The sequence below is a fragment of the Molothrus ater genome, chromosome 3, assembly GCF_012460135.2.
Source record: "Molothrus ater isolate BHLD 08-10-18 breed brown headed cowbird chromosome 3, BPBGC_Mater_1.1, whole genome shotgun sequence".
Lineage (NCBI taxonomy): Eukaryota > Metazoa > Chordata > Aves > Passeriformes > Icteridae > Molothrus > Molothrus ater.
The window spans coordinates 109923315-109936218 of NC_050480.2; the positions used below are offsets into that span (position 1 = coordinate 109923315).

At 41.0% G+C, this 12904-nt stretch overlaps 1 protein-coding gene across 1 annotated transcript in view; it reads right to left on the minus strand.

Annotated features, from left to right (window-relative positions):
- Positions 1-12904, minus strand: part of PKHD1 (PKHD1 ciliary IPT domain containing fibrocystin/polyductin) — a 236301-nt gene that overhangs the window by 28913 nt on the left and 194484 nt on the right.

The following is a 12904-nucleotide window of genomic DNA, read 5'->3' on the forward strand; positions in this document are numbered from 1 at the left end:
AAGCAGTTTAAAACCAATGAAATTCATGCTAAAATACTTCTGTTTAGTCATCTGGATTGGTTTTTAAAATCCTATAATTTTATTGACCACAGGTGGGATCCTGTCACTTAAACACAAGTGCAGAGTGTCACCTGGACTTCTTTTGGCAGCTGCAACATCTGTAGGTGTAACACACAATGAATGGGAGTGCAAAAGCCGCTTTACATAATACTTTGTTCTTTCAAAACAAGGGTGGAGATCATTGCTCATATCTCAGGATTTCCCACTAAATGCCCTCCAAGTGCCTCTGCAGACAAGTCAAGAGGATCCTTTTATGGAAGGCTCTAGAGAGAAGAGATGTAATCCACACAGTCTTCTGAGTTAGAATCATAGACTCACAGAATGATTTGGGTTGTAAGGTTGGACCTTAAATATCATCTAGTTCCAACCCTCCTGCAAAGGACCACCTTCCACTAGACAAGGTTGCACAGGCCCCCACCCTTCCTGTCCCTGAACACTTCCAGGGATGGGGAATCCACAGCTTCTCTGGGCAACCAATGCCTCAACATCCTCACAGTAAAGAATTTCTCTGCAGTATCAAATTTAACCCTACCCCTGTTAGTTTGATGCCATTCCCCCTTACGCTGCCACTCCATTCCTATGTCAGAAGTCCTGAATGGTGCTGTAAGTTTATAGTGTGCTCCATCTGACTACATACAGGTCTCTGCTTTAAGATGAGAGAAATTGTGCCTCAGGCTGTAACGATGAGATCACCACTGATTATAAAGAGAGAATAAAAGTAAATGAGTTCAGATACCGGCACCAAAAACATAAACATTTCTGCCTGGAGCATCTTAGAAAAAAGATGTAGGTTTCTGTTTTTCCTTCCTCTCTTCAAAATAAAATCAAAGGAGGAATTTGCTGCTGTAGTCAGCTAGAATTCTCCTTCCCTCACCTAGCCTGCTCCTTCCTTAGTCAGCTGTGCTCACAAACGTGTTGGGCAAAGCATGGCCAATGTCCAAACCAACTTCGTGCTCCCATTCAGCACATGGGGACGTGCATTCAGTTCACATAAAAAATAAGGGACAGCAACATCCTTGAGAGTCACAAACTTCTGGATGAATAAGAAGACATTGGGGCAAAAGGATGTCCCTTATCAAGGAAAAATTATATGAAAATTTCTGCTAAATAAAAGTAACAGACTCCTAAAAAAGAAATGAACTATGAGAATTGTTGGATGGGCTCTGAGCAACATGGTGCAGTGGAAGGTGTCCCTGCCTACCTGGGGATGATCTTTAAGGTTACTTCCAAGCCAAGCCATTCCTTTGATTCTATAATTCTGGGTTCTGCCTTTAGTTACTTCTCAAAGCCCAGATCCTGTGGGTTCTCACCTACTATGTATTTCCAGGGGAATCATCATGTGCAGCCCGTAGTCTGTGAACATTCCCCAGAATGAGCTCTCCCTCTGCACGTCCCTGAGGGAAGCAGTGGAATTACATACATTTTGAGCTCTGCTCAGGGAGGATGTCCAAATGAGATGGGACCTGTACAAACCCCTCTATTTTTAGACACCAGCTTACAAATTTGCTTCCATTTTCTTGCTTTTCCCTCTTTTTTTTTTTACTTTTCAGTGTAAGTATTTTGCTGTTGTATTTTGCTGTCAGTTTGTGCTGGAGGCAAAAAGAGAGTGAGGGACAGCTCTGTTCAGAACAGAAGTGGAAATGCTGTGCTCAGAGACATTGGAATTGTCCTGGAGTGCTGGGAGGACGCGCTGTGCCGCCAGCAGCCTGCCCACAAAGGCTGACACATCTCATCCACGGCTCTCCTGGAAACACCCCATCTCCCCCTGGTGACATTTCTCATGTCTACAAATGGGATTTGATGATATTTCATGAGTCCTCAGAACTTTCCTTAGCCCCGCCTGCCTTGCAAAGGGGGCTGGCTTGGTTTCCTGCACACACTCACACCCGTGCACACACACGCATCACTGCTTGTCTTCTTCCAAATGGCCTTATCTGCCAGTCACAATTTCTGCAGCCTGCAATTTCGATCACTTTTAAATGAAACCCATGCTGGCCTTAGTAATCATAATGTCATTTACAATTTACCACAAAACACGTTTATTCGGTTAGTAGCACAGTGGAGAAAGAGAACTCCATATGAACTCGCCACTGAAGCCCTAATCTGATTATTTCCTCATGAAAATCCAAGCAGGGGTGCTTGTAAGAGGGGGTCTGAGAGGAGAAGAAAAAAGTGAGTCCTGGCCACAGCTGACTCTGATAATCAATGAGAACAGATAAGTGACGCGGCGTGTCACGGCCAGCAGCTAATCTGCCCCAGGGCTTTCCTCTAAAAAAGGCCAGAGTGGACAGGACTTAATAAATACTGAGTGACCACTGAATATTGAGCTGACATGTGCTATTTACATTGGTGATGAACAATAGCAGTGATAAATTCCAGAAGCATCCCCCCCGCCATGGGTGAAATTGGATTACACAGGTTCTATTTGTATGTGTTTGCACACACACACTTGTGTGTGTGAGAGAGGGAGAAAAAAAATGGGGAAAAAGTGTCAACCGTAGTCCTTAGACATGTGTGGGAAATTTGAAGATACTCATATATTGCTGAACTTCACGCTGGGATCTTGTGTACCCGAGCAGAGGAAGGGGACACGTGTTCTTTGGGCTCGTGAATTCACCTGTTTGTCCTGCTCCACACAAGAAGAGAGAGAAATGATACATGGAATGTGTGTGTGTGTGTGTGCTCACCCTCTGCAGATAATTCCTCCACCTCAGTGAGCAGACTTTGCTTTCTGCAGGTTCCACCCATCATCAAGGCAAATTTATTATTTATTTATATACATAAACACACCAGCACATATATCTAGATGAGATTTTAGCACTCAGGTTGCTTCCAGGGCTCCTGACAAATATTAACTTTGTGTCAATATTTGTCCTTCCTGTCGTGAAATGAGGATTTTCCACCTCATTTCACATTTGAAAAGAATAATGCGCCAAGGGGGCCCTCTTTGCTTAGGGAAAAAACCTCCACCACTGCCACCATCACCACATCATATCCTTTATTTAGAAAAATGGAGAGAAGTGGAAGGAGAGAAGAGCATTTTTTAAAATAGATGTTCTGACTTAAAGGCACATAGAGTCCTATACAAGTCTCCTGGCTTTTTTCTTGTTCCCCAATGCCAAATAAATAAAATAAAATAAATTCTACATTTAAAATTGAATGAAATACATCAACATTAATGATTTTCCCCTTCAGGTTAACACCACCATTTGCTTCAATAATTTTTACCCATTTCGTGATAGATTCCACAATTCATGGCAAAAGGAAAAATAGAGTCTCTTTCTGACAAAAACAAAAGGCAATGTCAGTTTTTTATCAAAATAAAATAAATCTCCCACAATTTTCTTCCCATCTGACTGCATTCGCCCATCAGTTATTTCTAATTTAACTACAATTATAGCTACAAAAATATAAAAGCAAGGAGGGGAGGAAGGGGGAGGGGAGAGATAAATGGGACACTGTTTAGAAATTGCGATTCATTGGCCTTGGGCTGGCCAGCACATATCTTTGCTGAGAGGGAAATATTCATCAGCATTAACTGTTCCTTTTGACCTGCTGACATTCAAATGGGAAATAAAGAGGGGGAAAAAAAGGGCTCAGGAATAGCACCTTGGAAATCCAGAAAAGGTAAATTATTCTGAGTTCAGTTGCAGAGGAAGGTACAGTGGTACAAATGTTTCTCATGTGTTTGTGTACAAATGTGCTGGTTTTTGGTTCAGGCAGAGTTAATTTTCTTTGTAGTAGCTGTTTTGGGCTGTGTTTTGGATTTGTGCTGAAAATGGTGTTAACAGCACAGAGATATTTTCATTATTGCTGAGAGGGGCTTGCACGGAGTTGAAGATTTTTCTACTCCTCACCCCACCAGTGAATGGGCTGGGGGTGCACACGGATTTGGGAGGGGACACAGCCTGGACAGGTCACCCCAGGTGACCCATGGTATATCCCAGACCATGTGGGTTCATGCTTAGCATATAAAGCTGGGGTAAGAAGAAGGAAAGGGAGAACACTTGGAGGGATGGCATGTATTTTCTCAAGTCACTGCAACCTGAGATGGAGTCCCACTGGAGTGGCTGAACACCTCCCTGCCCATGGGAAGTGGTGAATGAATTATTTGTTTTGCTTTGCTTGCTTACAGAACTTTTACTTCCCCTGTTTAAAGGTCTTTATCTCAATCCCCAAGTTTTCTCCCTTCTACACTTCCAGTTCTCTCTCCCATCCCACCAGGGCTGAGTGACTGAGGGGCTCTGTGAGGTTGAGTCACCAGCTGGGGTTAAGTCATGGGAACACACACACACACACATAAATATGTACTCATAGCAGGGACCATGTAAATAAAAATAGAGTGACTGCTTTAGGCTGTTAATTCTTTCTTTTAAAGAAAATTATTTTGGAAGGAAATGAGTCTCATAACATCACTCTGTGTGGGGGTTTTATACTCTCCTGTTTATCGTTCCTCTATAAAAAACTTTGACCCCCCCCCCCCCCCAAGCCAATTTTAGCCACATTTGTGGACTCAAACATACTATGTTCCTTCAAGGTTTGTAAAAGTAGGTGCCCAAGAAGAGAAAAGACAGTTACTGGTACTTCCTTTGAACGAAGCTCTGTAGTAAAACTCTCTTCATACACATCCTGAGATCTGCACTCACCCTTCTCTTTCACATGCAAATCCAAAGAAAAACAGGTGTAATGCATAAAATATTTGCTCTTGTATGCATTGTGTGCATGCTCTGATATGGCCACACATATTGAAACCACTTATTCTCTGTAAAATCAAGTGTTGTTTGCCACTTTCATGCAGTTGTACATTTTTATGTTTGCATCAACACTTCAGAGCTCTCCATGCTTGAAATGGAAGGCACACATTACAGATGACAATATATCTGTCCCAGTCATGAACAAAAAATTACAGTTGTACAGTTCCCAGAGACTATAATAATACTAATTCATTCTTGACCTCAAAGCATCAGTTTTAAAAAGAGAGACCAGCAAATCTCTGAGGTCAGAATGCTCTCCAGCAGGGATCAAAAACAGTATGGGAACCAAGCATTTGTATAGCAATGTTCACCCAAAATGCTCCTCAAGCTTTCACTGATTTACAGGTCAGGAACCTCTTGAGTCAGAGAGATCATTGTTGGTCTTTGTATTTAAGGGAAAACACCAAATCTGTCTTACAAACCCATTAAAAGTTGGGGAGGAGAATAATAACCCAGCCAGGAGAAAATATCTTGCTCCCTCTCAAAGGGGGTGGGTGAGTAAATCTGGAAGGTCCCTTTAGTGAGGTTGCCCAGACCAGGTTGGATAAGGGAATTTTCCTTATAATTCCACAAATCTTCTGGATTACAAGGTGTCACACTTGGAAATACTTGTGTCCAGAAGAATCAGCAGGAACTGAGCTTCTAGACTGTTTTATCCATCAAAACTTATCAAATAATCACTGCCAAGTCAGGTTCTAGTCCCTGAGGCCAGCTGGCATAGCACTTCCATAGTATTAAAGCCATGGACCCTCCAGAAGACAGTGATCACCTCCAAGCTTCATTTTTGAACTGGCTCCTGACTCATGATAATTTTTGGAAAGCACCCAGGAGTTATTTTGGGCACTTCTGCATTGGCTGGGACAAAAGTGGGTTTGGAGTTGTGCTCTTGGTGCGATAGGAAGCTCCTGTGTCCATACCCCAGTGCTGCTGGACTGGGTAAAGACCCATTCTTGCTACTGTCAGCACTGGCCCAGAGCAGCTTGTCCATAATTTTACTAAATCAGAAAGACAGAATTGGGAAGGATTTTTTTTCTGCATCATGATTAATGATTTGGGAACTTTGGTCATTTTAGTGATCCTGAAAACACAAAGGTCCCCATAATGCTTATTTCAGGAACAAATCCAATGCAGTGACAAAAGCGTTACCAGATATTTTATTGTGCACGGAGTCAAAAATGGTTAAACAGCCCAGACTGGAGCTTTTAGATGATCTCATGAAGCAGGGAAGACAAACAAACTATTCTCTCAAACCTCTTGAAGTGATTAACCACCATCCAAAAAGCCATCTCTGTATAAGATGGGTCCTGTCTCCCAGGAAAGACAAATAAAAATACAAAGAGAAACATCTTTTCGTCCCTATTATTTCACCTTTGAAAAACATGCTGTTCCACAAGTATCAATTCTTTTCTAGTGCCACTACCAAAGCTTTTCCCATTTTTATCCCCTTGAAGATAATCCTGATTTCCTTTAGGTGTTTTTAAGAGGATTTTTCTCTTCTCTTGACCAGCAATCTCACTGACTGAAGCTTTAGTCACAGCAATACCTGTGGCTCAAAACAAAGATGAGGGGCAGCAAACAGCAGAGCTTTTGCCGACACAATTCCAGTCACCATCTCTCTGGTCTAAGAATGATAAAACTACCACCACCACCACCACCTGAAAGCGGAACAGCAGTTTTGTCAGATGCAAGACCTAAAAATGAATGTGGCTGTGCCACGCACTGCTCTGAGCTGTGGATATAATGAGTTTTGGATGGGAAGTCCCGGACACAATAAATCTGTGCCATATGTGACCATTTCCTGTGTCAGTTCCTTTCTCATAACCAGTGGAGGCTTCTCCCTCCCCCTCACTTTCCCTTTCATGACCCCACACCAGGGCTCTGAAATCTTTCAGGGTTGCTTTTGGGCCCCAGGCCTTTCCACAGCAGTTGCATAAATAAATGAGTTTGACAGCAAACATCATAATGGTTACGGTAATTTGTGCTCCACACAAGTGCTGGTGCTACTCGCAGGAGAAACGGGGGAGGAAAGAGCTTGTTTTGTTACCACAAACAAAAGTATGTTCCCTGACAAGTGGTGAAAGAATTAGTCAAATAAACTTGAACCCTATTCAGACCATCGCTGATATGGATGGGGAGGTTCTCAGCTTCGCTCTCCCTCCTTGGCCTGCAGTCACTGCAAAGACAAATCATCCTTTTCTTCTGCAAAAATAAAGTTAGGGCATAAAATGAACTGCCTCAAAATAAAATTTTCAGGGAACTCCACTTTACTGCTATTATTATTATCATTTCTTCCCAATGAGAACAGTTCTTTGGTCCTGGGAACGTACTCACAAAGAGACTGAGTGATTTTCCACTAGAAGCAGGCTAGAAGGAAAATGCCAAATACCTGCAGGTTCTGGAAATATTTGGGTTACATATAAGCTTTAAAATGACAAAAATTCATGTAAGAAATAGGTTGAGAGGGCAGAACAGAAGCTTTCATTTGTTCTATTTTCTCCCTTTTTCATTGACAAATAACACATTTTGACTAAATACCAAAATTTTACTAAGTTTTTAACTTTCCCTGAGAAATTATAATATATTTGGTCTTTGTACATTTTTTTCCTGTAAACCCTATTATTAAAACCCATTTTTTCCCCAGCAATGCCATTTAATAAAACATATTTCATATATCCCAATTTCAGCCCAGAAAGACTGCAGACATTTCAGTTAGTATAGTAAAAGGCATAATTAGTTTATAGAAGTTTTATAACAATTGTTAGGAAGGAAGGTTGGCTTCCCATATCCAATACAGAGTTAACAAAATAAAAGTATTAGTATTTTAACCAGGGAGGCTTAGGTTGGAAATTTGAAGATCATCTTTCTGGTAAAAAAAAAAAGTAAGTAGCAAGAGCTTGAAACCAATTGATTAGGAATCTGGGAGGACTAATACAATTGAGGGATTTTTTAGCAGGTTATTTAAATTTCTTTTGGGAACATTGTAATTACAGATATTACTTTGGAGTGCTTTCTTTCTCTTTCTTCTTTTCTTTTCTTTTCTTTTCTTTTCTTTTCTTTTCTTTTCTTTTCTTTTCTTTTCTTTTCTTTTCTTTTCTTTTCTTTTCTTTTCTTTTCTTTTCTTTTCTTTTCTTTTCTTTTCTTTTCTTTTCCCATCCCAAGAGCCTGTGCTCATAACAGAAGGTTCACAAGCACAAGAGTCCCTGTGACATTATTAGGGTGATTTTCAGCAATATTAGTCCTGTATGGGCTGTGGACTTGAATCTTAAAGCAGAAGGATTTCATTATGGGTACAGACAGCTATATTATGCCATGACATATTTATGACAATGAACAGTAATGGGAGGCAAGTATTTTAAGCCTTGGGAGTCGAAATTAATCTGAGAGCACAGTGCAAAATCTGAACACCTATGAAAACATATTGCAGAGCTAAAATTTGAGACACAAAGGCTACAGTCATTATCTGAGCACATAGAAGGGATCCATCACATTAATTCTAGCTGCCTAAATGTTAAGCATCTAGTCTAAGCTAATTGTCTGGTATAAGCTGTTCATCTAGACAATAATCATTAGAAAGGGGGAGAGGAGAGACTTTTAGAGGGTCATTCATTCCTGCTTTTCTTTGGATGGATTGTATCACTTCTGAGGTATCTGCCTCTGCTGGCTATGTGTGGGACCTAGACACATATTTTGGACTGCAGGCCTGTCTTTAGAATCAGAGAATCACCAAATCTTTAAGTTTGGAAAAGATCTCCAAGATCATCACGTCCAACCTTTGGCCAATCACCACCTTGCCATTAAACCAATAGCACTAAGTGCCAGGGCCATTGGGTAAAATGAGCCCAAGCACTAATGATGCTGCTAATGAGGCTTGTGGGACAGCCAGGCCAATCCATGTTCATGTTCTGAAATAAGAGGGAAATGACAGCTCTGTACACACTTCTAAGTAACCATCTTCTCCAGTTTTGAACAAGAGGAAAGAGAGAAAGAGGGAGATGAAGTCACTACGATCAAATTAAAAATTAGAAAGAAACTCCCCTATCCCTGACAGAGAAATAAACAAGCTACAAACACATTTTTGAGGAAGACCCTGAAAAAGACCAAACTCTACATTTGACTTTTGTAGCTCTGATGACCAAGCCATGGCATCCAGGTACTCCCACATGTGCAAGGTGCAGTCACCCTGAAAACCAAGGCTCTGTCTGCTCCTGAACACTGCACCCAACACAGGAAACAGAGGGGGTCCTCAGCAAAATACCTTGGAATGCCCAAAATTAGAGAACTTATCCAAAAAGAGTTGAGCAAATAGAACAACACCCTAAGAAATTATTTCTAACCTCTGGAACCAAGAGGATGCAGGAACAGAAGCACACTGGTTTCAAATGCCACTTTGAAAGAATCAAATGTGTCTGTCGGCATAGCCGTAAAATAGCATGCCTACAATGAATCTTGGGAGAAAAAAAGTAGGTCAGAAGAGATTTCCAGATGTCATGTATTTTAAACTTCTACTCAGAGCCTGGCTAGCTACAGAGTTACATCAGACTTCTGAGGGCTTTATCACAAATTATAGCATATCTACATTTTACACTTTTAGATTTCATAGGACAAAACTCCCAGGTTAGAGTATGTCCAGAGGACCTGCCAGGGTTGAAAATTACTTGGAGAATATCTTTGACCCAATGATACATTCATTCAGAACTTCAGTTGCTTTCAACATAGTTTGAAGAAGCTTTGAGGGTTGATTTTTCAAATAGTTTTTATACTCATGTGTGTTTATTTTAGGTAGTCCAAGTCCTGTTCCTTGTCCCATTCCAAGCCTTCTGGACAGCTCCAACAGGAAAGGAGTACATTTGGAGCTCGAACATCTCTTGTGCTTTACCAGACAGTGTTCTTCAAGTTCATATAAAGGTGAAAGGATAGATTCACGCTGATCCTGGTTGTGTGGGGTGGCACCCATGGAGAAAAATAATAAGTGCATTGGTGGAGCACTGAAATCACCCACCAGTCCTGATTGCCCTGCTCTAAGTAGTAAGGATCACTTCCTTTATATTTTATTCCAGACTTACTAGCGAGCTGTTAGAAATTTCAGACAGCCCTTGGAGTTATTTTGGCCAGGGAGTATATTTAAAACTCATTGTGCCTAATGTTGTCTTTCTACAATTGAGAAGTAATCAGGAAAGACGTGAAAATAAATAGACAAGTGAGAGGCAAAATGAAATATGAAGTGGCTAGAAAGGAGTCTGCTCTCTAATGTATTTTTTCAGCTTATTATTGTAAAAGCCGAGAGCAAAAGAGTAGCTTTGAAGAGTCTTTTGTTAATAGTGGAAAGGTTGTCTTTATATTTTTCTTAACTTTTTATTTATTAACCATGCTGCACAGGGTACTTCCATAAGTGATGGCCAAGTTTCAGGTTTCAGGGACTTGTTTAGTCTGAAAACATCCCCAGCTGCAATGGGAAGCAGAAAAGAGAAGTAACAACCCATTGCATGGTGTTAGAAGGAAGCAAAACCGAAGCCCATTTGTTCTCTGCTTTTCCCTGTAATTTCTGGTGGTTGAGCTTGCAGAGGTTTGGATTTCCCTGTTTGGATGGTTAAAATGCATTCCCAGCAGGCCACTTCCTCAGGTGGTCTAGCTGATGACAGCATGAGGCCAATGTAAAACAGCTGATGTCTTGACCCTATCTGACAATAAAATTACAGAGCTGCATTCCTACACCGGGCAATCCTCCAGATCATTGTGGAAAATAGAAAATAAATGTTATTGAGGGCACTTACCCTATGCTCAAGCCCTAAATGATGACAGTTGATAACATTGTTGAGACTCTTGGTGTTGGGGCATTATGTGTTTATTTATCATTGCTGTCATTATGGGCATAAGTATAAAAATATTCAATTTCTTCAAAACCTCATCAAGGCTGTCAGGTGAGAAAATATTATCTGTGCACAGGAACCAGAGATGTGCATTAGGAAGATCTGCTTCTTTGAGAGTTTTTAGTGTTTTAGCACCAGAAAAAAAAACAAAACACTGATACTGTGTTAGACTGTGTTAGATAGGCAGAACAATTCAACATTCTCCAAGGTTTCTTAGCTCAGGCACCCAGCTGGAATTTAAAAGATTCCCTTCATTTATAATCACATTATCTAACTTTTATGAAGAGAATTGTCAACATGGACAATTTTGGTCTGGGTTTTTTTTTTCCGTATAACACCTGCATTGCCAGACACACCCATCAGCCAAGCCCAAGAATGATTTTTACTTGTTTATTCCATGGCATCAAAAATATCAGAACATATTTAATTTTCTGGACACACCAGAATTTTCTGAGTTGAAAAGCTCAGTTGAAAAGCTGTCAGCAAGAATCTCCACAAGAATTCCTGCTGGTTTGGGCCATCAGGGAGTGTCTTTCAGTGCCATGAAGAGCCAAGATGCTTTGGAGAGCCTTCAAAGAGCCCATCTGGCAGGGTTTGTTCAGTTTTCCCAAGTCTCATGTAGCAGTCACAGGGGACAGCAGGCTGAAGACTTGTAGATTTTGTTTGTATCCCACTAGGATGGAAAGGCTCATTCCACAGTCAGAGTACACAAAGTATTCAGAGCTAAGTACCAAGGCTAATCCAGCAGGTAGAAAAGTGGTGCAAGCCATTTCCAAGCCTGTATTGCCTTATCAAGAGAATCTGGACTACAACCATTCTCCATGAAAGCCACAGAAATTCTCTTTACATGGAATTCCCCTTTCCAATTCAAATCCTTCCCAAAAGGGTGGTACTTTATGTCAACCACATGTTGTCAGTTGTCAAAAATAGATTCACATTTTCTTGCATGGTGTGTTTCCCTGGGGTCACAAAATGGTAAATAATTCTGGCAACACTACAGACAGCAACCTGAACATCCAGCCAGAAGGATGTGCTGTGGGAAGCATCCCTGTGCTGCCAAGGACATTGAGGAGAGGAGGAATATAAGGGAATCTTGACTTTTTTTTTTCTCATTTCTCTCTCCATGTCTCACAGGGAGCAGGAGCTCAGACAGAGAGGCCTCAGAAGTAGAGGTCTGAATTTAATAAAGCTGTCTGGGGGGAGGGAGCAGGGGAGAGAAGATCACGGAGATAAGAGAGAGAGAGAAAGGAAGGCAGGAAAAGAAAGGACATTACAGCTGGTTGGTGATGGCTGTGCCCTTTCAGACTCAAGTGGGGGGAAGTGAAATATTTGTTTAAGAGGCAGGACACCAGGTCATTATGGAAAAAATGGGAGATTATTAAAAAAAAGAAAAGAATATTGGTTTGAGCATATATTTCCATGCCACTGTAATGAGGATAGGCCAAAGGCAAGGGAAGACAAGGATAATGGCAAGATGCTACAAGGTAATAAATAGGGCTGCTGGATTTCATCACAGTTTTGGGGATTATTGAAATGACCCTTTAAATTCAGTGCAGCTACACTTACAGTATGCAAAAAGTTAGACCCCTCTTTAGGAAAATAACTTCTTTCAAATTAACAGTTCCACAGATTAGCAAAACCACAGGGTGTCTTTTCTTCCCCACTTTTTCAACCTTTCTCCTGTTTCACTTGGAAGAATAAAAGTTAATTGAGGAGAGCAGGGAGGAGGAGGAAGCTCATCTTATCCCCACTGGCACAGCCTTCTCCATCAAGGTACCAGGTTGACTTCCTTAAAGAAAAAAAATAGCAAATACACTGCCAAAGCTCCCATCTAGGGATGTTTTTTTTTTTTCTTTTCCACAAGATTCTGTTTGTTAGAAAAACCAAAAAAAGACACCAGAGGGAAAATAAATGCAGATACATTTTTAATGCATGCATTTAATTTTCAGAACATGGTGGGCACTTCAGTGCTGGGTGCTGGAACTGCAAGGGAGAATTTATCTAATCAGTCCTCCGTGTCCCTGCTTCATTGACATAATGTGGTCCTGCCGATTAAAGCACTCGAATCTCTGCCTTTTCCTTCCCTTTCATACTAAAATTATTGATGTGCTTTGTACAATGTGTAATTGCCATTATTGTATATGTGCCTGGAGCATGTGCAGAGCTGAAATTGAAATAAATAAGCAAACAAAAATCACACGATAGCGAGTCTCTGATGGTACG